Below are 24,190 nucleotides of genomic sequence, written 5' to 3'. Positions count from 1 at the left end.
AGAGGTCACATAGGCAGCAAATGATAGATCTGAGATTCAAACTGAAGACAACTAACTCAAATGATGACATTTTCTCCAGTGAGCCATGCTTTCCTTTCCTCACACTATTGTCCTCCACAAGCAAATGCTTCAACCAAACTTCGTTGCTTGTCATACCTCATGCAATTAGACTGTTTTTATGTCCCATGTCTTTGCTCATACTGTTTCATAATGACTGGTGTATCTTCTGTCCTCTTTGACTACCAAAATGAATATCTACAGAGCTGTTCTGCTGACCTTATTGTCATACGACTGTGAAACCTGGACAGTATACCAACAACATGCCAGGAAACTGAATCGCTTCCATTTGAATTGTTTTCGAAAGGTCCTGAAGATCACCTGACAGGATAAGATAGCAGACACTGAGATCCTGTCTGGAATTAAACTGCCCAGAATTCGAACTCTGCTACAGAGAGCTCATGGCCACGATGGACAGTTCAAATGCCAAATGTATGCTTGCTAAACTATTTTATAGGCAACTCACACAGGGCAAGCACTCACATGGTGGTCAGAAGAAGTGATGATCTCTCAAGAACTTTGGAATTGATTGTGTGACATGGGAGACACTGGCACAAGACTGTACAGCATGATGTGCCCACATCAAAGAAGGCACTATGCTGTATGAGCAAAGCAGAATTGAAGTAGGGCAAAAGAAAGGCAAGATGTACAAATTTAGAGAATGCACCCCAAATATTCACATGGATTATTTCTGCCTGACCTGTGGTAGAGCATTCTGAGCTTGTATAGGTCTGATCAGCCACAGTTGGACACATTGTACCTTGACTTTAACATAGTGATACCATTTTGGTCTCTGACAGCAAAGGACAACCACCAATCATAATGACTAGAGAATCCTCCTTTGCAAATCAATCATTCTACCTGCGGATATTTTATTTTAAGGACTAAATCAAGTTCTATCTAATTCATTAAAAACTCTTTGCTTCGTTGCATTCCCTATAAGATAAGGAGCCCCTATAGGGTTCCTCCCCGCCCCCCTACACACACACTTGAACTGCTAGATTTGGATCTTGCTGGAAACTGATTATTTCAGTCTTTAAGTGTCTAAAGGAATCCTGCAAGTTTGGGGCACTTATTACTGTGACTCAAGGTTCTCAACATCATTTACCCATTTAACACCTCTCTAAAATCAATTAACTTGAATAAAATTTTAAAAAGTGAAATTTACTAAGAAGTTTTAGCAAGGAATAAAGTATAATGCCATCTCTCCCAAAAATCTAGAACACAGTCTCTCACAAATAATACAAAGTCTAGGAAAAAGTGGCCAAAAGTTATATTCACAGCTCCTAATTATTGGAAGTCCTTTTCTCTTTTATGACATCCTTATGAAATTCCCTTGATGGGTGTTTACTTCTCTTCTAGAGGTGCTTGTAGAATATTGATGCTGCATTTTAGGAGAACAGGGGTTCTAGTACATTCCTAAAGTTCTCCACATTTCTAGTTTGATCTCTCTCAGATAAATGCATTATTTGTTGTAAGTCCAGTCTCACTAAGGACATGGCCAATGGGGAGTGGGGAGGTGGGAACAGAATATTTAACATTTCTACTTGGATCCTTCCTCTCCTTTCCTCATTGATCCTTGGCAAAGGCACAAGAAGTCTGCCTTCTCAAAGTCTTCCCTAAGTTTGACTAGCAAAGCACTTGCTGGGATGTTTCTGTTGGACAGTCCTCTAATATATCTAGGCATAGTGGTATATTCCATACTTTTTAAACCAATACATTTTGTTTTCTGTTTGTATTCAATGGCTTGAAGTTCTTTACTCTTTCCCAATTTAATCAATTAGGTTGTTCATACTAGTTTATGATTGATTGGCTTAATAGAGATATTGTTCAAAATTGTTTTATATCTTTGAATAGTTGATTTCATAACTCAGTCAAGAAGCTAGATGCTTGATAAAGGTATCATGCCTTAGAATATTTTGTTAGTAACATTAATTGAGGTTGGCATGGGGTTGGCAATTATCTTATATTTTAATGTCTCTGTTATAACTATTAATGTAATATCCCTGTTACAAATATTCCCTTCTTCAGATCATAGGTAATATTTTACACTTTTTTGTGCTTTTATGACATTCAGTTGTATGTTGCACTTAATCTAGTAACTTCCTGCTCTGATGCTTCACCAAGATATAGCAATGATCATGCTTTCTAGAATGTCATGCCAGTAAAAAAGAAAATAAATTTTGACTTATTCTATCAAATTTCAAAGACTTCTGAGTTGGGTTTGTATAAGTTGATTACTGGAAGTTTGGGTACTAAGTGATAACATATCTTCAGTCACAGGAACATATGAAATCATCCTCTAAGATATAGAGGGCTTATCATCTGTGTTTGGGCTCTATAAATTGAATATTCACATGTTGAAATATTTCAGTCTAAGTGTTACATATATGCATATATTTAATGTTATATATGAAATAGGTTTACATGTATGTGTCGTATCAGTCCTGCTACATTACGAGCTCCATGAGTCTAAGTATTTTATCATCATCGTATCTGTATCTTTCCCATACTCTAACATAGTACTTTTGACATAGAAAGTGCAGAATAGATGGTTGCTGAAAGGATGAATTTGTGAACTTTCCCATGAATAACATATCACATTTTCATTCCATGCCTATTTATCTATCTATAGGAATAGCCATATCTATAGGTAGATAGATGTAGATACATCAAGCACCTACTGCAAAAGATGTGTTAAATACTAAGGTGGATATAAGAAAGAAAAATTAATCAACAAACACTTTATCATAAGAAAAAAATTGTCCCTGAAGTTTAGTTTAAAATAATAGAGATTGATGAGACCTTACAAGTCTTTTCAGAAGTTATGTACTTAACTAATATTTATAGATATCTGTCATAGTAGATATACTGCTGAACTTGGAGTTATAAAGACTTGAATACAGAAAGACCTCCAACATTTGCTAATTCTCTGATACTATAAAAATCATATAACCTCTCTGAGCTTTATTTCCCTCATGTGTAAAACAAGATACCCACCTCACAAGGTTGTTTGGAAGATCAACTGCTATGACGTATGCTCAGAATTTAGCAAAATTTTAAATGCTGTACAAATTCTATTATTGTTGTTGCTGCTGCTGCTTTTGTTGTTATTCTTGTCAATACCTTTCCTCACAAGCATACATTCAGCTTCCCCTGGAATATGTCTAGGTATAATGAATTTATTAGACAGGAATTCTTGACCTGGTCCATGAACAGGTTTCAGCCAGACAATGAACTTAGATGGGGAAAAAATATATTTTATGAATTGACCAATTTTACTAGTTTTTCTCTTCTCTTTTCATTAAAAATATTATAAATATTTGCATAATACTTATGATATAATAAATAAAAATAATAATACAATATAATAAGTATATAACAAAATTAATATTTTATAAAGATAGCTTACTAAAAGGGGAAGGGAATGTGAGATAATTTAGGGATACAAAAAAAACCTAAGGACTTATGAATAGCAGAAAAATATAAAAATATGTTTTAAAGAGTAAATATATAAATCATGTTAAGATAAGATTCCTATGTTCCACAACAAAACAATTCTGTACTTTGTAATTCTACTTATTTGATCTTCCTTTGCTTGATAGATATAACATACACACACATATGCACAGAGAGAGCGAGATAAATAGATATGTATATTTTGTAAGGAAGCAGTGTAGAGAGATAGAAAGGAAATCAACATGCTAGCATTTGAAGCCAGAGTAAATCAGAAAAAAAAAAGCCAAAAAAAAAAACACTGGAGTGGTTTGCCATTTCCTTCTCCAGTGTGCCCCCATTTTACACATAAGGAACTCAGGAAAATAGAGGTTAAATGAGTTGCTAGGGTCACATAGCTAGTAAGTTGCTGAGGCCAGATTTCAATTCAAATATTTCTAACTCCAAGCTTTGTGTTCTATCTACTGCACCACCTTGTTGTCCTATTACATATATATGTGTATGTGTATATGTATGTATGTATGTATATATGTGCCACATATCAATGCAAATTACCAGGTGGTGCTTCAACCTCAAGTTCTATCAATGGTCTTCTACTACTCATATTGCAGCTGGATTCATTGAATAGACCAGCCTGTAGAAGTCTACTCAGTACCAACTGAACATGTGACCTATACATGTTTGTGATCAGCTAGCTAAAATAACAACTTCAAAAACCATATCTTACTTTTAAATTAATAATAATTATAATTATGATCATTACAATAATGATGCACATCACTAATCCAATCCAGTAAACATTTATTAAACACTGATAGGTGCTTAGGAACTATGCTCATCTCTGGGGATAGAGTTAATTAAAAGAAAGAAAGCCCCTGCCCTCAATGAGCTTACAATGTAAAGAGGGAAACCACGCAAAAATGAGGAAGAAAAAGAGGAAATGGGGGGAGATGGATGGGATACCCAGAGGTATCCAACTCAGCAGCATCTTATTTGTGGAGATGAAACCTGACAGAGCAGCAAATTCAAGGTGCAGTGATCTGACAGTCAGTTTCTGCCCTCTCTCTATAAAGAATGTTATTGGGAGGAGTTTGAGACTTCATACTCCAGCTCTCCAAACAGAGGGGAGAGGAGGTTGAGGGAGGCATTGTTAATCAAGACTTGAGTTAGCCCACATGGTGATGAGATTAGAAATTTTGAGCTTGCTCTGGGAGGGGAGTATCTTGTTTGTGGGGGTTGAAATCAGGCAGGGCAGCAATGTAAGGGAGTGTGATAAGACAGCCAAGTTTCTGTCCTCTTTAAAGGAATACTGAGCAGAGTTTGATATTCACTAGTGAGATAGGCTCATTAAAAATTTCATACCAGAGAACTCACTGAAATACTTTCTAACCATCTTCTCAGGATCTTCTTTTGAAACACATGATGAAGGGATTTAGTCCATCTCAGCCTAATCCATTATTTTCTCTATGAAAAAGCATGGCATTGTAAAATGCCTATGTGGTAGATTTCTCCTTAGTGTTTAAAGATGGTTGCAGAAAATGCCACATATGCATAATGCCCTAATATTCTGCTTTTTAATGAATTTGAATTTAAGTCATTTGGGTTGACATTTTCTTCTGTCGTTCAAATGATTACTTCATTCAAACTGCATGGACCCTGTGCTTAATATGATCTGTCATAGTGCCAGTTTGAAATATTTCTTTTCTACATGTCCTTCGCTCAGCATCAGTCATACTGTAAAGTCTGCCTGGATAGTGTGTCCGCTAATAGCAAGTTTGCCCTGAATGCATCCAAAGAAAAAGCAGAGAAAACAATGCTTGCATCTAAACTACATTTTCACCATGGGCACCAAGGTGTAGAAGATAAAATGCTGGACTTCACTTGAGGAAGGCACGAGTTTGGATCCTGCTTCAAGAAAGCCAAATTCAATGACTGAGGAAACTAATGTCTATGAGCCTCAGTTTCTTCTGGAAAGTGAGACTAGTAATAGCACTTACCTCATAGCATTATCATGTAGATTAAATCATGTGGTTTAAATTCATATAAACTAATTTGCCAACTTTAAAGAGCTATATAAATCTGAGCTGTAATTATAATCCAGCATAGTAGGTCTTGTCAAGGTGGATTTCAACTGAAATTGAGGGGAACATCTAGATCTATTACCAAATATTCAGCAACCCAATACAGAGACACAAGCATAATATACTCCCTAAGGTTTGCATTCGTTCAGTACTTCAAGAAGCACAATTATGCAGGTATGTAATATAGTAGATAGAGTACTAGACATAGAACCAGGAAGACCTGAGTTCAAATTCTGGCTTTGACACTTAACTGGCTGTGTGACTCTGTGAAAGCAACTTAATCTCTCTCAGTATCAGTTTCCTTGCCTGGAAAATGAGCATGATAATAACACCTACCTCACAGTGCTGTAATGGTCAAATGAGATAATATGTGTAAAGCCTTAAAGAGATATATAAATGTTAGCTATATTAATCATAGAATCATAGTTTTAGAACCAGAAATGGGCCTTCAAGGCCATCTGGTCTAATCTCCTCATTTTATAATTTGAGGAACTGAGGACTGGTGAGGCAAAGAGAATTCTCCAAGATCACTCCGAGAATAAATAGTAGTAGGTTTTGAACCTTTGTCCTCTAACTCCAAATCTAATACTCTTCCCACCATACCACACTGCTTCCATCATCAACTTCAAATATTTAGAGAATGCCTGCAATGCGCAAGTCATGATTTGAGTAAATGGGTTTATTAAACACCTCTTATGTATAAGGCACCACATTAAACATGCTTCAATTCAAATCAACAAACATTTAAGGGACTCTAATGTATGCTGATCTGTACAGATTGAAAAATACAAAATAAGCAATTCCTGCTGCCTCCAAGAAATTCCATTCTTCTGAAAAAGTTCATGGAAATAAGTATCAGAAAGAAGGAAAGAAATAAGCATTTATTAAGCACTCACTATGTAGTGCCAGGTGCTGTGCTAATTGGGAATATACAGCCAAGTGAAAAGAAAGATAGTCTGGAACCTTTGGATTTTAATGGCATTACTGGCAAAAAGTCCTACAGACTGGATAAGGGATCTGCAAGTATGAAAACAGGATAAATATGACATCTAGGCTTTGACTCAGAGCAAAGATAGTAGTGGAGTTTTGGAGCAAGCCTGGTGATTGCTTTGAACTTGCCCTACATTAGGCAGCTCTGTTTTCAAAGTGTCCAGATCCTGTTCCCCTGTATAGGCTACTAAGATTGGCACTTTAACTCATACTGAAGAGGATAGGATATGTATGTGGTAGGGCATCAGGACCACTGCTTCTCCCTTGGAGTCCAAAATGTGGCCCCATGAGCATGGGCCTCAGTTCTTTGCCTTACTTGGGCTTTGTTCTCATTCTTATCAGGTAAAAGAAGCTGGGGACTACAACCCTATGACTTTTAAAAGGCTGGAAGAGAAAGCCAGGAATGGAAGTCTGAGGGTCCAGTTTGGAAGTCAAATCCAGTTTTGCAGCCAGCTCATTAGTAGCTGTGACAAAAACCCACCTGGAATCAATTAGGACATGATCCCCAAAGACTGAGTTGGTATATGGGAGATTGTACCTCTGAGGTGATGGGGGAAATGTTTTTACTTTTATTTTTTTCTCAGTTTTTTTTAAGTAAATATTCCTTTGTAAAAGATAATTAATTTTAAGAGACTGAAGTGCAACTGTGGCATGAATCAATGGCTATCAAAAGTAGAGGGGAAAACCCAGATGGGATTTGAAACCAATTACATTAGAAAAGCGATAGCCCAACTCCTCAGGCTTAACTCTAGAACCATAAGTGGAAGACAGAGATGCTTGCCTCTGGAATAGTGAGCCCAAATAATTATTTATTGTAGATACATTTTATCTATTCTCACAATCATTTGTGCACATGTCACAAATTATTGCAAATGTATTTATTTTTCTTCCATTAGAGTTAGATAATTCATAATGTCCCAGGCAGAGGTTTTTCTTTCAATCCATGATTTTTTCCCAATTTTTTGTATTCAACAGGCTGCCAAAAGAGTCTGTAACACAAAACAAGTTAAGGACCAGGTCCTTATGGGCTAGTCCGGTGAAGCACCAACTCTAAAAGTAGTTCCTAATAAGCTCGAAAAGATAGGATGCAGACCCCAAAGCAGACTGGACTCATCCTCCAAGGACTAGCCTAATCAGATACAAAATGACCTAGATGGTCACCAAATGCTGAATGTTTTGGGCCACAGCAGCTTATAAATAGGAAGAGTTTATCCAAACTGATGAAAAATCTTAGATATTTTGAAGCTGATGAAAGTACTGATGAAAGTATATTTATTATGGGGTTTCACATTGCCCTGGTTTGAAAGAAAATGATGAGATGGCATTTAGAGTTAGTCAATCAATATGATTTATGAAATGCTTACTATGTGCCCAGGCATTGTGCTAAGCTCTGGAGATACAAAGAGAGGTAAAAAAAAAAAAGTCACTGCTCTCAAGAAATTCATATTCTTATGGTGGAAGTAAATATGATATTATTGTTTGCTTGTCTGCTTTCTAAGGACTAACCTAGCTAGGTCTGGAAGAGTTTATCACCAATTTGGCTAGAGAGTGATGAATTTTTCAGCCATCTTGAAGCAAATCTTGAAGATCAATCCCAAATAGCAATCATTTATTATGTGCCAACTATAAAGCCAAGAAAAACATGGTATAAGCAGATAAAGTGCTAGACTTAGAGTACAGAAGTATGCATCCAAAATGAGTGCCTGATACATTAGCTGTCAGACATCTAGACAAGTCACTTAATCTTTATGTATCTTCCACAACTCCCTAGAAATTATCTGCTAAATCACAGATGGAGTGTCCTCATCTGCGGTATGCAAGTAACAGTGCCAAGCTCAAGGGTACAAAAGCAAAATGAAGACTAGTTACTGCTCTCATGAAACTTACATTCTACTAATAAAATAATATCTACTAAATCATGAAGGATTTTGTACCTGTCTTCAGAAATTGTGGAGTGAGCTCCCATCCTGAAACATTCATGTATCCTAGATGTGTTAATGTATTGTTAATAGTAAGGCAAAATGTAATTTCACCATGGTATGTAAAATTTAAAGAGCAGATATGGAGTTCCTGAAAATAATCTAGATTTATCACCATAGTAAAATTATGCTTCTTGATGATACTAATAATGAGCTGATGATCTACACATTTAGCCATCATATTAAGATCTGCAAAAGAAATAAGAAGTTTATGCCAACCCTCAGTTGGGTTGAATTCTTGTTAAGGATCAGAATACCCAACAAAGACCATACCCAAATCATAACTAGAATGATGGGCACAGAGTGGAGTTTTTGGTCAGATGAATTCTCTCTGTATTGTCACCAGTGCCTTTTTTCTGATAGCTTCTGGGATCTGTTTCTCCCAAACTGAAGCAACAGCCTAAAGAACACATGAATTATTGAATAAAAACAAAACAGTATTTTTTAATTAATGTCTTGCTAGTGCCTTCTGTTGATTTCATTCATACAGCTGATTGTTATTATTTTCCATTTTTGTGATTTTTAAAAATTCTTAACCTAAAAAACAGCAAATAAAGTAGGTATTTCCATATATGTGTATAGATAAAGATGTATATATGCATATGACATAATCTGAGAAGACATGTGAACTGGTACAGGATGAAGTAAACAGAAACTGGAGAATAGTACTATATAGCATTAATACCATAAATTCACAGGTCAATTTTTAATATGAAATTTAATGATTGCCAAAAGAATAGATAAAGTAATATTTGTTTACTGTTTATCATATCTGATAATATTTGTAGAGCATTTAGCTCAGTGCTTGATATATTATAGGTGGTTAATAAATCCTTATTCCTTCCCTCTTCAATATTATATAGACCTATAGATCTACATGTGTATATACATCTAAAGGGAGGGACAACATGCAAATAACTACATGCAAAGAAGCTATATACAGGATAAATTGACAGAGAGAAGGTACTAACATTATGCAGTATATCATGTAGACATATAGAAGTTCATATTCAAATACACATCTATATGTTTATATAACATGTTGCATAACATGGTGTCAAGAGTTTTGAGTGCACAAGAATGGTTTCATTTCTTCCCTTTTGGAGCCTCCAGTTTCCTTCCCTAGATTTCTGAAATGAGAGTCCTGTCAATTCCTCGTGAAATCTCGATTGTGCTTTCCTCTTCTGTCCTAAAGAATTACCCAATCAGAACTTAATAGTAATTATGTTGCTGTAGAAGATGGTAAGTTTGGGGATACTGGTAGAGGTTGCTTTAGTTATTTTTTTTTAATTTAAGTTTTATTGGCATCCTTGGTTTTTACATCCTGGTTACTTCCAGGTATATCCTACCCCAGCCACCAATGTATGAGAACTAATATTTTTGTTTGTTTCTCATGCTTTAATGTCACAAAAAGTGCTGCTATGAATATTTGGGGGGGATAGGGAATTCTTTTGTTTCAGATCTCCTTGGGATGCATGGCCAGCAGTGGCATCTCTATATCAAAGGGTATAAACAATAAGGCAAGCGTGGTACAGTGGAAAGGACGCTGGATTAGGAGAAAGAAAATCTGGGTCCCAAAACTGCCACTCAGGCTAACTACCTTTTTTACCTTAAGTTCTGGGTCTCAGTTATCAATGAGAGTTGAACTAGATGGCCTCTAAATTCTCTTCAGTCTTGGAATCTGAATTGTCACTTTTCTTACAAAATTCCAGGAAGGTTTTATTCATGTTTCTCAGTAGCAAAGCAAGTTAAAATTTACCCTTAGGGTCAAATCAAAGAGTTGAAAATGCAGATGTGAAATATAAACAAGTTTAAAGTCAAAGTTTGCCTCCAGCTAAGCCCCCTTGGGAAGACTGGAAAACAAATGCAATCTGTAGGCATTTGCCTGAAGGCAGATCTGTTTGTTATGATACCACTCCAATGGGGTCAAAAATAAAAGAAAATAAAACAGCTGCACAAGCTAAAATACATAAACTTAGTAAACTGGAGTCTTACATACACACACACACACACACACACCACACCACACACACACACAAGAAAGGTCTCACACTAGATGGCTTTGGGACTACAGTTATATTTCTCCTCTGTAATGTCTTACCAAGATCAGATGGGACAAGTTCAAAACTGTAAGTATACAATATAAAGAAACATCAGAGCTTTAAAGTAACAAGAGCGATTTCCTGGCATTCCAGGTAACCAACCACCAGACCCTTGAAATGGAAATAAAATGAATATACATTAATAGTATATGAAGTAGACTTGTCACTATATTGATATCACTTGACAGGATACTAAGGGGACAACATATCTAACCCTATATAGGACACAACACATATACATTTCTAGGAGATCAGCCGCTCCTGTGGCTGGTGGAGTTGGTGAGAGCCAGAGAGATTAGTCTCTTCACACTGTCCAAGGCCTCAACGGGTCTTCTTCAAAATGCTGAGTCTCTTCAGATTTCCAGTGCTTCTGGCTTCAAGAAAGAAGATGATATGCCAACATTAGTTCAGATTGCTGAAGAAAAAGACTCTGGTAAAAAGTTAACATGAGAGGAAATGACAATTTTCATCATGTCCCTATCACTAGCCTTCCATACCAGAGATTTTGGTGAACTTTCCCTTGAATGAAATATAGGACTCTCTCTTGATTGAGCTGAATTACCTCATTCCCAATGGGTGAATGCCTTACTCTGAGTTACCTGGTATTTCTGGTGGGTTTTTTTTCCTTACTTAACTTGGATAAATTAATTTCCTTGATTAAAAAAAGAGATGGTTATCCAAACACCACCACTAACAATAACCATATTAATGGATCCTAGGTTAAGAACTCCTGCTTTAAGACAACCAATCTAATAACTACAACTTAGTGAAACAGATTAGTCGAGACCTTAGAGAATCTTCCCTGAAAGTAAGAGATTGGATATAACTTGCAAACGTGAATCTCTTATTTCTTGGGCTTCTCCTATTTTATTTACACCACTGATCACATTTGCTGCCGCAACATCAATACCCTGTCTTTTTCTGCCAGTCAGCCAATCACAAAGAAAGGCAAAAGAGTCCCTGAACTTGAAGAGCTTCCATTCTAATGGGAAAGACAATATGCAAGCAACTACGCATAAATGGGCTTATAGACAATAAATTAGAGATGATCAACATATGGAAGGAAGCGACTTGCGTTAATGAGGATTGGGAAGGGCTTCCTGTTGAAGATGGGAGTTTAGCTGAGATTTAAAGGAAGCCAAGGAAGCATGCTTCTGCCCCTGTAAGGTTATAAAAATAACCAAACATAAAGGTGGTCTGGATTATGGGTTTGAACCCCAAAACCAGAAACGCAGATTGTAGTTTTGTGATTTCAATGCTGAGTGACCACTTTAGTGCACTCAACTCTTTCTAAAATGAAAAAAAAAGCAGTATGAAGAGAAGACCAATTTTATCTGTAATTATATAATAGGATCACAAATTTAGCCCTTGTGGCACATTAAAGATCATTTAATCCAATGCTTTCATTCAAAAGGTGAAAAAATGCAAGTTTCTTCAATTACAGATGAGGAAACTGAGTTGCCAGAGGGCACACAACTAATAAATAATAGAACTATGATTTAAATTTGGGTCTCCAAAACCAATTCCCATTGCACAACACCTGACTCAAAGGATTTTGGCCTGCTCACACTTACTGAAAAAACAGAGTAGATGAAAAATATATGTTGCCCAGATTTCAACATGCATTTGGATAAATGCCCCATAGCCTTCTGGGACAAAAAGTATAGATGGACAAATAGCTAGAACAAGACTTAAAAAGGAGGAAAAGGAAATCAGTTCCTTTTAGGTAATTGGAAAATTCTTTTATTGACTCAAGTTTTCTATGAAATAAAAAAAAATCATCTTTTCAAAACAAGTAGTTAATGAATAATACAACAGGGCAATAAGACATGGAATAGCAATGCCCCTGAAGAACTAAAGATGAGTAATACATGGAGGACATGTAAAAGTGCACAGTTGCTATAAGAAGACTGGCACACGTAACTAATGAACATTTCTAAAAAAGAAACAGGGAAAAAAGGAAATTATCAAACACTCATATGACAGGAAAAAAAAGATGTGCTGGACACGTGGCAACAGATAGGATTAAAAGATGAATAACTAACGTGCTGTACTGGTGCACTCATGATATAAGGAAAAAGAGAGAAAGGCCTCCAACATGTTGAGTGGACTCCAGTAGCAAACTTCTGGAAAACATGGGCAAGAGTAGCATAGGACTAGCAAGCCAGTACTTCTCAATCCTCTATGCTAACCCATCTTGCTAGACCTCTCTCTGCATTAAATAGTTATGTGTTATTTGATACACATTTTGCATTTGATTATCTGTATGTATGTTATAATGTAAATTCCTCAAGCTCAGGGACTTTTACCATTTTTTCTTGTCTCCAGCATTTGCATAGAGAAAGCACTTAATAAATGTTTGCTGCATCAAATTGGATTAAATAGTGAACTATGATTACAAGACACTTTACATACATTATTTCATTCACAATTCACACTATTATTTTGTGGTTTTGTACCCTATAATTTTTCAAAAGTCATTCATTGTTTCATTTGTTTTAGTTGGCTTTTTAGACTGTTCTAAGTAAATCATCATCTTTTCTGCTAAAAGCAATAAATGTAATTCCTTTTTATCTATGCTTACTCCTTCTATTTCTCTTTCTTGTCTTATTGTTATAGCTAGAATTTCTAGTGCTATGATAAGTAGCAGGGGTGATAATGGGCATCCTTGCTTTATCCTTTATTTTATTGGAAAGGTCTCTATCTTTTTTCTATGTAAAAAAAAGTTTGCTCTTTGTTTTTGTAAGATATTATTTACCATTCTAAAAGGCCTTTTTATTCCTATGCTTTCTAAACGTGTGTGTATATATTTTTTGAACAGAAATAGGTGTGAGTTGTCAAACTTTTCTGAATCTATTGCTACAATCATTTCATTTTTTAATTATAAAAATGATTTATTTTATTTATAGCCTTCCTTATATCAAAACAAGCCTGAATTCCTCATATAATGCAACTTGGTCACAGCATATGATTTTTAATATGTTTTATAGTATATCTGCTGTTTTATTTGAAATGTTTGTATTAATGTTCACTAGGTATAATTTATAGTTGTCTTTCTCTGCTTTGTTTTGCCCTCATTTAGGCATCAGGATGATATTTCTATTACAGAAATAGGTTAAAAGGATGATTTCTTTTCCTATTAATTAAAAAAAATAAAATGCTTGCTCTTTGAATGTTTGATAGAAACCACTTGTAAATTTATCTGGTACTAGAATTTTGTTTTCTTTGGTAGTTCATCAATGACTTGTTCAATTTCTTTATCTGAAATTGGGTCACTTAAATAATATTTTTTCTTTTGTTAACCTGGGCTTTTATATTTGTTAAATTTCATTAATATACTTTAAGATGTTATTTAGGGTATTTAATTGGGCAAAATATTTTCTGATATTTTTTATAACCTCTTCAACTATGTTTAAATGTCATTTTCATTTTTTTTAAATTACAAATAATTTCATTTACCTCTCTCCTTTTCTTGAAATCAGATCAGCAAATTGCTTGTATACTTTATTAGTTCCACTTACAAAGAGCTACAAATTTTATTTGTAAATTCCAATGGCAGCTTTTTTTTAAATGTTATTAACCATTTCCCCCCCATTTTCAGGATTTCTACTTTGTTGTATAACTGTATGATTTGATTTGACATTTTCAGGTTTTTTTTAATTCCCTAATTCATTGATTTGTTCTTTTCCTTTTTTTATTGATGAAAGTATTCAGACATATAAACTTTCCCTTAAGAACTGTTTTAATTGTAGCCCATCAATTTTGTTATGCCATTTTTACATTTCTTTTGATAGATAAAATAATATTTTTGATGAAAGTTTCTATTATTTCTATAATTTGTCTGATCCAATGGTTCTTTGGAATCATATTATTTAGTCTCTAATTACTTTTTAAACACTTTCATTACAGGGCCTTTATTTAATACTGGTTAAAAAAAAAAGAAATACCTAATTAGTGAACACATTAACTACATAAAATACAAAAGCAAAATGTATCAGGTAACCCAATATTCAATAAATGCAAAGACCCCACCTACTGGGATAAGGACTTACTATCTGACAAAAACAATTGAGAAAATTAGACAGCAGTATGTGAGAAATTAGATTTCAACCAAAACCTCACACCATATAGATGAGCTCCAAAAGGATATATGATCTATATATACAACGTCACTATATAAATAAAGAAAAAAAAACATCAGGGGAAAAATTACATATTAGTTCTATGGATTAGAGAAAAGTTCATCACCAAACAAAGGATTAAGACGATTACAAAAGATAAAATGGATAATGCTGATTAGAAATTTTGCACAAACAAATCTATCAAAGCTAAATTAACAGGGCAATAATTATGTGGGGGAAAGTTTTGCACAGGTTTCTCTGGAAAATGTTTCACTTCCAATATATTCAAGGAATTGATTCAGAATAAGAAGCATTCTCTAATTCATAGATAGCTGAAAAATATGAACAGGCAGTTTACAAGAGAAGAAATTTAAGCTATCATCACTACTAGAAAAATGTAAATTAAAGTAATTCTGAGATGCTAATAACTATCAGAGTGGTAAGGATGATAACAAGAAAAATTATAAATATTAGAAAAGGATGTAGGAAAACAGGAACATTAATATATTGTTAGTGTAACTGTGAATGGGTGCTGGAAAATAATTTAGAATTATTAAAAAAAATTCAACACCATGTAAGTTTAGATGTAGCTATACCTTTGCCAACTTTATCTATAAATGAAAGAAATCAAATAAGATATAAATGTGCGTACACATACACATTTATAGTGACTCTTTTTATGGTGACAAAAAAAACCCTGGAAACTAAATTGCCTATAAATTGAGTAATTGATGAATAAGTTGTGGTAAATGAATGTCATAAAATGCTATTATGCTATAATAAACAAGGAAATATATAATTTATAAAAAATATGAAAAGATAGATGAACTAATGTAGAAAGAAATAAACAGAATCAGAAGAATAACATCAATCTTACAAAAATTTTAAAATTCAGGGACTTTCATAATCTGATAAGGAATTCATTGAATAGAACTAGAAAGGCAAGTTATATAACAACATTGTCAAGATAAGATACTTTGAAAGTTTTTAGACCTATGATCACTAAAATGACCATTCATGAGTCCAGAGAATCTATAATGGAACATACTATCCACCTCCTCAGAGAGACATGATAGTTAATAAGATATATACATATGTATACACACATACGTACACTTTAATATAAATTCCCAATGAGACAATTTGTTTTGCTTGACTTTGCATATTTGTTACAAGGAATTTGTTTTTCTTTTCTTTTTCAATAGTGTGGGGAGAATAGGAGGGATAGTATAGATTTTTTTTTAATTTTCAGAGATAGAGTTGCTACATATATGGAATGTTTTGTGTACTTTCAGATGGTTACTTTGTTGTTAGTTTGGCTTAATTATTTTATTTTATTACAAGAGATTTCTTAGGGAGTGAAAGTAATCAGTAATTACAATGTATAAACAAAATATTTCAATAACTTTTTGAAGAACATGTCAATGAGAGTAAGTTTACTAATTTGTTTTGTTTTGTTTTCTTAAACAAAGAGATGAAGTAAATATGTTTGTTTCAGGGATTCAGGTGAGTTAATACGAGAATTCAAACATTTTTGTTAACATGTAAAATGATACAGTATATGCTACAAAAAAAGTGAATAGCTATCACCGTAATTAGGAAATAGAACTAAATGGTCACTTTGGGCGACAGACTGATTGAACATATGTTTATTTTTGAATATAAAGATATATGGTTTTCATGTATAACACACAGAATGTGTCTCTTAGTTGAATTCAAATCCCTCACTGCAAAAATCAAATAGGTTTATGAGATGCATGCTCAACAGAACCTATGTTAATTTCTGACCATTGTTTTTAAGACAAAAAGGACTAAGGGCATAGTTCTCAGTACTTTCCTCAGATGGTTTGTTGATAAAACAGAGACTTTTCTCAATTTAGAACTTTACCTAAGATCACTACTTTGTTGAAGTATGGGCTGTGTGCTGTGACTTCTTCATCTTCACTAAGGAGTTCATCTCTTCTAGATCCAGGCATGGGTGTCACTAAGTTCAGTCTTTTGCCTCCAATGAAATTGGTTAGTCACTTTTTTTTACAATTCTCTGTGATCAAAGTAGCCCAAGATAATTATTTGGTAGGACCATTCTATGTGTTTCACTTATGGTTAATAATGCTGCAGATCTTTTAACAATTAACAGATAAAGTAGACTTTACCTCATTTCAGACTAGGCCTCTGTCTGAGCACAAAGACTTATTAGTACAATCCAAAAGATGACCACTAGTGCATCAGCCCACGGTGGAGGAGGAAAGTTAGCGACAGCATTAAAAGTACATAGCTTTGGAAAATTTATATCACATAAGTAGTACATAGTTGATATCTCTGCTGAAGCTCCAGAAGCTTCAGAGTTAGCCAAGGTAAATTGTGGTTGTAAGTAGGTCCATAAAATCTGATTTCAGTTAATTTCACTTAAGATCAATGGATTTTAAAAATGGAATTCTTACCTTTTGGTTAATATAGCATAGCCAGAAAACTTTGAGTTCCTACTTTGCAAATGAAGAAAATTAAAGAACATTCTAGATTTTTAATCAATATTTACTAACATGAGGAAAGATTGTGTGCATTGCCAGTAAGTCAACATTCTGATTAGAATATGCACTACTAATGCAGGATTAGTCTTTGGCAATAGGCCAAAGGAATAAATAGTTTATTAAGGTTTATGGTAAAAAATGCAAAAATTGAAATTCAGGTTGAAGTTCACAGTCTTTAAGGATGAATATCATGCTTTAAATATGCCAATGCTAAAATGTAACCCAGTGAGCCAAATGTACCCCACAATTGAGTCCCTCCTGGAAATGATAAATATACTGGGAAATCCATTAACTGATTTCACAGGAGAAAAAAAAATGACTTACTGAAACAACAGCTTCCCAAGGGTACGAACTCAACTTGCTGAAATAACAGCAACACAAGAAAGCCATTTCACAATAGAACTATCTAAGCTGATACTTGGCTGAATGTTGAACATTTGAGCCCACATGTGGAGAACACTGTGTTGGAATGGAAAGAGGCCCAGTCTTGGGTTCTGACTGGCTGCATGTGAGGGCTGTCTCTGACACTTAGCAACATTGGGATTGTGGGTAAATCACTGCACCTTTTTCAGAATTGTTTTCGTTGTGTATGAAATGGGAATACTTCCACTACCAATTTCACAGTATTTTTTGGAGGAAAACATTTTGTAAATTCTAAAGGTGGCTTATTATAGTTGTTATACCATTCAATAAAGTTTTATTGGGTGAGGCATTGTGTTAGGGATTGGGCATATGAAAGGAAAACAATGAAAGCCTTCCTAATTTCAATGACTTAATATTTTCTTGACATTTAATCCTAACGTTCTTGTTCCCAAGGAACAGCTAAATCCATTATGTCTCAAAATGACCACTCTAAGAACATTGTCTTTCATTTTTGCCACTTCTCTGAAGGTAATTTAAAAAAAATATATTCACCTTCACTAGTCAGGTAGGGATTAACTAAAGAATCAATATGGAAATGGAGGCAACAAAAATGCCCAGACTGATTGATCATCACAATTGAATCTAGCACTGAAAGATTCAATCTAAGGCCAATCTAGACTCAGGAAGACGAGTTTTCTTGATTCCATGCATAGCACTCTACCCATTGCACCATATATAATCTGCATCGAATTTCTTGCCTTCTCAAGGAGCAGGACTGGGAAGAAGAGAGAGAGAGAGAATTTGAAGCTCAAAAGTTTTTAAATGAATGTTATTTTTTTTGTTTACATGTAATTGAGAAAAAATAAAAATTAAATGTAAAAAAAATAATAATTCCTCCCCTCAATGATAGCAACCAGGCCTGGGCTGGAAGTAGGATGAGTAGTCTAAGAGGCTACTATTCCCAAGGCTCTTTGGATTCAAGGTTCTGGACTGTGTCCACTCGGATCAGAGAGGAGTTGGTAGTTAAGATGGTATTGCTGGTTTGACTCACCTGGCACATATCACCTTTTATCTTGCCCTCAAAGTGCCTTGCTACTCCAGCTAGGCTGTGTTGACTGTCCCAAAAGTGACAGGTGGCCTTTTTGGGCAAGGAGCCCAAATAGGAAAGTAGTATACTATGTTTTCATGCTTAGTTTCCCAATGAGCATCTTCTTAATGCAAGTAAAGAAAAAAGTAAGAATGTCACAATTTTCTATGAATTTCCTAATTCTTGAGTACTTTTTCATATTTTTCAATTGCACTTTATATTACCACTATAGTAAACTTCCTTGTAGGAAATGACAAGATTTAAGGCATTGATTAAGTCAATGGGAGAGGTTGGGTCATGTGAATAAGTGTCAGAGGTAAGAGTCTCCCTAATTCTGAGTCCTGCACAATATATGCTCTGTTGCTCTTTTTGTTGCTCCTAAAATATCCTTGCAAATACCAGTAAATATAGTGGTAATCATTCATTTTAGATACAACAACTTCCCTGAACTAGAAACCAAAATAATAAGAAGAATAACAACAACGATAATAATAATGAAGTAGACACTGCTCTCCTTCATTGCTACCCTTAGCCAAGCAATTTTCAAGAGCTCTTGATTCTTGGGGCAGCTAGGTCAAGCAGTGAATAGAGTACCGTCTCTGAAGTCAGGAGGACCTGAGTTCAAATCCAGCCTCAGACACCTGACGCTTACTAGCTGTGGGCCCTGGGCAAGTCACTTACCCCTAATTGCCTAAAAAAAAAAGAGAGTTGTTGATTCTACCTCAAGGATATCTATCCTATTTCTCCAATTCTTTCTCTTTTTAAAATTTTATTTTCTTTTAAAATTTAAATTTATGGATTCTTTTCAATTCTTTCCAATTACATGGCAACCTCAATACAAACCCTCCTCATCACCTCTTATATATTCTACTATAATAACCTCTTAAATGGGCTTCTTTTGAGCAGCCTTACTACCACCCCATGACCCAAGCATGGAGCCCATATGCCTAAGGCATAAAGACACAAGACCCTGCTCCCTTTTTCAAGGAAATGCTTCACACCAGGAAGAGACAACTCATGAGGGCTCAAACCTCAAAACACCAAGGTTCAAAATTCTATCCAACCTTAGCTCATCAAAACCTCTTTTCGTTTCATCTCTGCCATACTTTCTTTTTTCTCTCCAGAGTGATTCAGCACTAATAAGGAGAGTCTGGAAACTTATATAATTTCACAAAATTCAAATTAATGGTACAATTTTCATTAGATGGGTCCCATCACCACATTTTCACAATCCTTTGATGTTACTCCTAGTAACTTCTTATTTCATTCCCTATAACATTTCTTCCAAAATCCTCCACCTACTATCTAATACCCTCTATAAGTTGGAACTTTCCTTCTGTCCAGGATAATTTCATATTATTCCTCTCTATATACTTAGACTTTCAATTAAATTGGACAACTCTCTGATACCACAATTCAAATACATACTACATTCTGCTTGTTGTCTTTTTTCAGTCTCTTCCCTATACTAGGAATACCCTCCTTCCCTCTATCTATCTGTTAGATTCCTTTAAATTTCAACCAAAATTATACTACTTCCATATCTTCATGGACAGACCTCATGTTTGATTAAAGGCCAACCAAATTACTATATAATTGTTTCTATTTAGCCTTACTGATCACACCAGTTAGTGATGTCCTTTCCTAAAGTCATATCAAGCTCTATCATTTACTGATCATGTTACAAGTGTACTATAGAGCCAGATGAGGAGGGCTAGTTTTTAAAGTAAGAGCTTAAGATGATAACTGTGTATAGTCAAAATTACCTTTGGCAGTCCTTTAAATTGGCCATAAAATACAGTACCATGATACCATAAAACAATTGTAGCTAGAAAGGGAGTAGGTTGTGTAAAGAAAGGCAGTCTATATAAAAAAAAAAGATAGATCTGAAATGGTTGCTATGGAAACAATTATATGTAAATTTATTTTTAATAATACCTAGACTATTGATGAAGAGAGAAGCAAAAACAAGAATTTCTACTCAAATAGAAGGATGCCAGTAACAAACAAATGGCAAGAATGATGATGATCAAGGGGAAAATACTCTGGATAGGGCATCAGTTACTTCATGTTTGATTAATGGCCAGCCACACCACCATATAGTTGTTTCTTCTTCCTTCCTTAAGGGGAAGCAAAAGAGGACACAAGGAATCAATCAATGAGTATTTATTGGCAATCTACTATGGAAAGGCAACCAAAGGGTACATAGCAGAAGTCATGTAATTAACTAAGAACAGAAGGAAGAGCAACAAAATATGTGCTTATTAGCTATATTAGCCTAAGCAGAATAACTCAACTATCTGTGGGCATAATGAAGAAATTCTAGGACCACACTCAGCCAGGGTATGAGAAGAAGGTGGGAACTGAGTCTGACTGAAATCCATAGCTCCCATCTTTCATGCCCACTCAGAGCATAAATTTATAAAGGCATTGGACTTGGAAACAAAAAAATTACTTTGTGACCATGAGCAAGTCTCTTATCTTCTTTCAGCCTCACTGTACTCATCCGTAAAATGAAGATAATAATAATAGAACCTACCTCAGAGGGTTCTTGTGAGGCTCCCATGAGATTTTATTTATACAGCATTTTGCAAACCTTAAGGAGCTCTATAAATTGTAGATGTTTATTTTTATTTGGAATGATAAAGGAGCAGAATTGCCTATACCATTTCAATTGTTCTCTCTGTGCCTGAGTCTATATCTCTCTATCAATGAAGTCCCTGAGAACAAGGATTGTCTTTTGCCTTTTTTTTTGGTATTCCCAGTCCTTACCACAATACCTAGCATATAATTGGCACTTAATAAATTCTTATTGGCTCTCCATGTGTCTCATTTTTCTCTCCCTTCCTCCTTCCTTCTTTCTTTATCTTTTCTGTGTCTAGCAGTGAGTGACTTAAGTTGCATGTTAAATTATATATATATAATATAATATATATAATATAATAATATAATATAATATAATATTATATATAATATAATATAATAACATATATCATAATATATGTATATGTATATATATATAATAATATATCATATATTATATATAATATAATAATATGAAATATTATATATATATATATATAATAATATTATATTATAATATAATAATATATAATATAATATATATGTATATGTGTGTGTGCATGTATATATATATACATATATACATATATATACATATATATACATACATACATATATATATATACATATATATATATATATATATATATATATATATAGCTTATAAGATAAAACTCCATTTCTTTGAAAAATATCCTTACTAAAATATGACTCTCATAAGGATAGGAACTGTGTCTTATCTACATATTTTATATTCCCAACACTTAGCACAGAATAAATACTTTATAAATATTTATTGCTTCTTATTTAAAGGGACTTGACTAGCCAGTTAATGTAAGAATGAGATTTTGAACCCTGAGCTCCAGACTCAAGAGCACTATTCTTTCCATCACATAATGCTATAATAAAAGTAGGAAGAACAGTGAGAGATGAGAGGGGAAAGAGGGATTAGAGCCATTAATGGAAGGCCTTGGATATCAAGCCAAAGCATCTCCTTTTTATGTGGTAGACAATACGGAGTCAACTGAAGGGTTCTGAGCAGAAGAGTGATATATACTCAGATCTATACAATAGATGTGGGGCATGGAGAAGGGGGGAAGGGAATAAGCATTTATTAATTATGTTGGTGGCTCACTGGTTAGAGTACCAGGCCAGGAGTCAATGACAGTCATCTTCATGATGTTCGCCTCAGATATTTACCAGCTATATGACTCTGGACAAGTCACTTAATTCTGTTTGCCTTAGTTTCTTCATCTGTCAAATGTGCTGGAGAAGGAAATGGCAAACCACCCCAGTATCTTCACCAAGAAAACCCCAAATGGGTTCTTGAAGAGTCAGACACAACTGAAACAACTGAACAGAAAAGCACATACCAGGCACTGTGCTCTATCTCATTGATCTTCACAATAACCCTGGGAGATAAGTGCTGTTATTATACCCATTTTATAGCTGAGCGAACGAAGACAAACAGATGGTAAGTGACTTTCTCAGAATTGCACAGGTAAGTAAGTTGTCTGAGACTATTGGAATGCATGTCTTCCTGACTCAATGCCTAGTGCTCTCTTCACTCCGTCAAATAACTGCCTTGCTCGAGGAACATTACTTAGCCATCGTTATTTAAAAAATGGTGCTGAGAGAATTGTGAGACACCAATGGCATAGAAACAATTTAGGAAACTACTGGAATACCTCAAGTAAAAGACAATGAGAGTTTTAACTAAGGTAGTAACACTAAGACTGTAACAGAAATAACAGATGTTATAGATGTAGCAAAAATCAATAGGCTTTGGTAATTGATTGGATATTGGAGGCAAGGGAAGAGTCAACAATGTCTCCAAAGTTTCAAGCCTAATTTGTGAAGTGTGACAAAATGCAAAAAGCGCTGATTCCAGGGTCAGAGGCCCTGGTTCAAATGTTAAAAAGAAAATTACTACTGGTGTGGTAGTGACCATACGAAAATCACATAATCTCTCTAGGTCTCGCTTTCCTCACTGGTAAAATGAATGGTTGAAGGAAGCTCTCTCTGAAGTCCTCTTCAGCTCTAAAGTCTATGACAAGATAGTAGTGTTAGAACATAGTGGGAGAGGTAAGTTTCTGGGGAAAAGAAAGTGAAAATCAAATTTTTATACAGTAGGGGCAGCGGGATGGGGCAGTGGATAGAACACTGACCCTGGAGTCAGGATGACCTGAGTTCAAATCCGGACTCAGACACATAACGCTTACTAGCTGTGTGACCCTGGGCAAGTCACTTAACCCCAATTGCCTTGCCCCCCCCAAAAAAAGTTTATACAATAGTTTATGGATATCTTTCAATACAAATACAGAAGTTAAGGAAATGTTTGCACAAATAAGTGTGCATTTTAACCAGTTTCAGTGGCTCATTTACTTTAATAATACATATTTTTAATAAAGAAGACTCATTACTGCTTTAAATTCAATGATGCAGCTTGGCGTTGGAGACAGAATGCCAGAATTGGTGTTCAGAGATCCTGTTTTTGAATCCCACCCAAGACACTAGCAATGTAATCCTAGATGGGCAAGGCATTTAAACCTTCATAGTTGCACTTCTCTCATTTGGAAAATGGCAATAATAATGCTAGCATTATCTACCTCACAAGTTTGCAAGGAAAGTGTTCACAAAATATAAAACATGAGGGAAAACACTGAGTTACTATTAGGTAGAGAAAATTATGGGCTCATTTGCATTGGAAACATTCCATAGGCATGAATGAATGCGAAGACAATTGTGTGTGTGTGCACGCATATTATATGTGTCTAGAGAGCATATTTTAGATTTTTGTCTTGTGATGTCTATATTTTCATTTCTTTCATGCCAGAATTCTT

The sequence above is a fragment of the Phascolarctos cinereus genome, unplaced genomic scaffold (assembly GCF_003287225.1).
Source record: "Phascolarctos cinereus isolate Bilbo 61053 unplaced genomic scaffold, phaCin_HiC Scaffold_9;HRSCAF=440, whole genome shotgun sequence".
Classification (NCBI taxonomy): domain Eukaryota; kingdom Metazoa; phylum Chordata; class Mammalia; order Diprotodontia; family Phascolarctidae; genus Phascolarctos; species Phascolarctos cinereus.
The sequence above is the reverse complement of the archived record's forward strand: the minus strand, read 5'-3'. Positions refer to the sequence as shown.